The sequence below is a fragment of the Macrobrachium nipponense genome, chromosome 3, assembly GCF_015104395.2.
Source record: "Macrobrachium nipponense isolate FS-2020 chromosome 3, ASM1510439v2, whole genome shotgun sequence".
In the NCBI taxonomy this organism is placed as follows: domain Eukaryota; kingdom Metazoa; phylum Arthropoda; class Malacostraca; order Decapoda; family Palaemonidae; genus Macrobrachium; species Macrobrachium nipponense.
The window spans coordinates 7428338-7432654 of record NC_087202.1 but is presented as its reverse complement, the minus strand read 5'-3'; the positions used below and the strand labels follow the sequence as shown (position 1 = coordinate 7432654).

The 4317-nt window shown below is 32.9% G+C and overlaps 1 long non-coding RNA gene across 1 annotated transcript in view; it reads left to right on the top strand.

Annotated features, from left to right (window-relative positions):
- The window catches only part of LOC135222154 (uncharacterized), a 111320-nt gene extending 107839 nt beyond the window's left edge, over positions 1–3481 (top strand). Inside the window, exon 3 of the long non-coding RNA XR_010316175.1 lies at positions 2609–3481. This is a non-coding gene — a long non-coding RNA (uncharacterized LOC135222154). The remainder of the gene's footprint in view (positions 1–2608) is intronic.
- Positions 3482–4317: the final 836 nt, after the last annotated feature.

Genomic DNA, 4317 nt, shown 5'->3' with positions numbered 1-4317 from the left:
GAATTTTCTAATTCCTATCATCACAACATCACTTTCACCATAGAAAAAGAACACGACTCCAAGCTAGCATTTTTATATATACTCGTAAGTAATGGTAATGACAAGTTTAATACACCGATATTCAGAAAGAAAACTTTTACTGTTCTGGGGTCTAATTTTAAACTGAACTCTATCTACACTCTTATACATCGTGCTTTAGCTTTAACATCGGACTGGAACCTCTTTCACCAAGAAATTGTCTTCTTACAACAATACTTTACCAATAACTGTTTCCCTATTCAGGTTTTTCACAGGATTCTCAAAAAACTTCTAAATAGAAAATTCTCGAATAGGCCAAAGTGTTTAGACGTACCTAAACTCCCACTATATGCAACGTTTCCTTTCTTATATGAAGATAAATTTCGGAGGGATTTCTTGAAAATCGTCCAAAAATACATTGGAGCTATCGATCTTAAATTAATACCCAAGAACCCTGAAAGTATTGGCTCTCTTTTCAGATTTAAGGATCGGCTACAGCCTTTGGTGTCGTCTGGTGTTGTCTATGAGTGCAATTGTCCTAAATGTAATTTGGGAAAATATATTGGGTCCACCAGGCGGCTTCTCAGGATGAGGCCGATTCCCATAGAGGGATAAGTTATAGAACCGGATGTCGATTGACTAATCCAGAATCCTCTAATATACGTAGCCATACCATTAAATGCAAAACTGAAATCATCTACGAAGATTTTAAGATCATTGGTTATACAGACAACCCACAAGAACTACTTATCCTTGAAACATTAAATATTAAACAACGAGTTCCTTCTCTGAACTGCCAAACAACCGCTGTTCCCTTGTATCTTTCTTAACTCTTTGCCTCTCTCGAAAAAAAATGTTTGTATGTTTTGTTCTTAGTGCGTCTTTATCCTCTGTAATGGTAGGTTAACCTTCAGTGTTTTAATCATTTATTATCAGTATGTTTTTTTTAAGTGTGTCTGTATTTAAGTATGTGTTCTGAATTTTACTATTTTGTTTCCAAGTGCGTCTTTGTTCACGTGTGTTTTGTTTTTCTGCTCTTAACAATTTTATTTTTTATTTCGTTTTTATCAGTTTCCCTCGTCCGCTTTTTAAATTAAAGTCTTGTATATAGCTCTTTTAATTTTATATTGATATATTGTATTTTATTGTTGTAGATATCCCTGATGATGTGATTATGAATCACGAAAGCTTGGAATAAATGGATACTGTGTCTTCTGCTTCTGAATTCCTGCCCTTGATCTGGATGAGAATGTGATGTGTGCTAAGTTCGCCCTTACTCCCTGGTTATATATATATATATATATATATATATATATATATATATATATATATATATATATATATATATATGTGTGTGTGTGTGTGTGTATGTATAATATATTTCTTAAATACATATTAGGGTAGTCTCCACTTTGGGGGGGTTCCCGATTGTAAAAAATCATAAAAAAAATATTTGCCAAAAATACACTAATCAAGACAGGCTAATGAAATTTTCAGGCTTTATTAGCACTATAATAATGCATATTCTCTGTGATTTTTATCATCCTACAGGGAAAATTAATGATTTATGAAAAAAAATGTGAAAAAACGGAAATTTTCCGGGCCCTCGTACTGAAGGTTATTTGGTGATTGGTGAGAAACTACAGTCTTGAATAGAAATTCGGTTTGACAGAATGTTTGGTATATCCACCTGGAACATGCACAAAAAAAATGATCAAAATAGAGCAGTAAATAAGCACGTAATAACAAAAAAAAGAGCAACAACTTCGTAAGTTCAGCGAAAGCCCCGCCGAAAAATAAGACTATAGCTAGGAAAAAATATTCAAGAAAAATTCAAATCTCGAGTAGGGACAAAACCTTTTGAGAGTTTGTAGTTATTATGTCACTTGATAGCCTAAAACATCTAAAAATTATATTATTTAGGACAATCAAAGAAACCCCCCCCCACCCAAAAAAAAAAAAAAAAAAAAAAAAAAAAGGGTGGGGGGTGGTGGTTTTTTTCTTTGATTGTCCTAAATAATATAATTTTTAGATGTTTTAGGCTATCAAGTGACATAATAACTACAAACTCTCAAAAGGTTTGTCCCTAAATCGAGATTTGAATTTTTCCTGAATATTTCTTCCTAGCTATAGTCTGATTTTTCGGCGGGGCTTTCGCTGAACTTACGAAGTTGTTGCTCTTTTTTTTGATATTACGTGCTTATTTACTGTTCTATTTTGATAATTTTTTTTGTGCATGTTCCAGGTGGATATACCAACATTCTGTCAAACCGAATTTCTATTCAAGACTGTAGTTTCTCACCAATCACCAAATAACCTTCAGTACGAGGGCCCGGAAATTTCCGTTTTTTCACATTTTTTCTCATAAAATCATTAATTTTCCCTGTAGGATGATAAAACTCACAGGGAATATGCATTATTATAGTGCTGATAATGCCTGAAAATTTCATTAGCCTGTCTTGATTAGTGTATTTTTGGCAAATATTTTTTACGATCGGCACCCCCCAAAGTGGAGCCTACCCTGTGTGTGCTTGTGGTTTCTAAGAAATGTAATATTATCACAGCTAATCTTAATCACTTTCTCTGACAGGTCGAGAGTATGATCCTGGAAAACAGTACTTCGAGCGAGGTCAAATAATAATAGAAGCGATTCGTAAATGAACTCAACAATTTAGAATAAGAGGGAGAAGAAGAAAAAGAAGAAAAAAAATACAAGATGGCGACATAGAAGCAGCAAAACAGCAGAAATAGAGAGAGAAAATTTATGGAAAAATGAAGAATTGCAAGAAAACTTTTTTGGATACGAAGATAGTTGTTGTATTAGGCATTTTTGAGTGAACTGTGTTTGTGGAATGTCTCAGTCTTAAGCAGAGATAATCAAAAAGGATATCAAAAGAGTTCTGGATGGAAATTCCTCGTATAATTCAGTGTTATCCATGATGTAATTAAATATATACAGAACATATACATTTCTGGAAAACGAAAATTAACAGAAAATGTAAAAGAGATAAAAAAAGTTACTGGTAAAAATCGTAGATATTTCAAAATGATGAAGCTCTCATTAACTAAAACTTTACTTCAGTTTACGAATCATTAAAGATACCATCGATTTAATCTGAAAATTTTGTAAGAAAAAGGAAAAAAACGAAACAAAATTACATCATATCAAAAATGTTACAGATTTTACGTGTTACGTTTATTATTCACCTTGTAATCAAATCTATGAGACTTAGTTTAGGAATGTGAGAGAGATATATTATATGTGACTGTTCAGTATTTTCAAAGAAACCGATTCTAGTCCGAGTTATGTTTCATTAGAGGTTTAAAAAAAGAGAAGAGGGGTTTCTATTAGAGGGGCGAACGTTCGTGCGTATAATAATGAGCCTGGCGGCTGGGCGTGGCGGTTGATAATTGTATTTTTATAATTTATATCATTTTATAATAAAGAAATGTTACTGTATTAGTCTGTGTTTTATTGTCGCTGTTGCCTTTTGCAGTCCAGTGGAAACAGTAGTACAAACGTCTGCTCCAGCAATTAAAAAAATGAACAAATAAATAGCGCCACTGTTAAAACCATTGAAAGACTAATTAAAACATTAGTACTACCTGGTCCAAGGTAGGTGGACTAGCCTACTTCCAGCCAGTAGTGTACAACCAAGCTTAGCAACCGGGTGAGAGAGAGAGAGAGAGAGAGAGAGAGAGAGAGAGAGAGAGAGAGAGAGAGAGAGAGAGAGAGAGAGCGTTGCCATAATTAGACACGGCGCCAATATAATATGGCTGAACTGCAGATTCCAAAACCATAAAAAATAAAAGGCCTCGGGAACTTCCCTATGAAAAGGTCTTATCATTATCCTGAATTGAAGGTAAGAGCAATTTACTGAGAATTGCGTAACAGCAGCTGCTTTCCTTATAGTAAGATCTTCCAATTCTTCTTCATCTTAAGTAGGCCTAATTACTGGAGAGATGTTTGAAAGATTTTTACTAACACAGTCTTTTTAAGATTTTAATCTCTCTCTCTCTGCTCTCTCTCTCTCTCTCTCTCTCTCTCTCTCTCTAATATAAGATATATATATATATATATATATAGTATATATATATATAGATATATATAGATATATATATATAGATATATGCGTACTTTTCCCCATCTGTTTTTTTTCATTAATTTGATTTTTTTTTAGAAAAAATACATTATTATTGTTATCATTATAGCTTTTATCTATTTACATTTAATATATGTATTACACACCAGACACACACACACACACACACATATATATATATATATATAAATATATA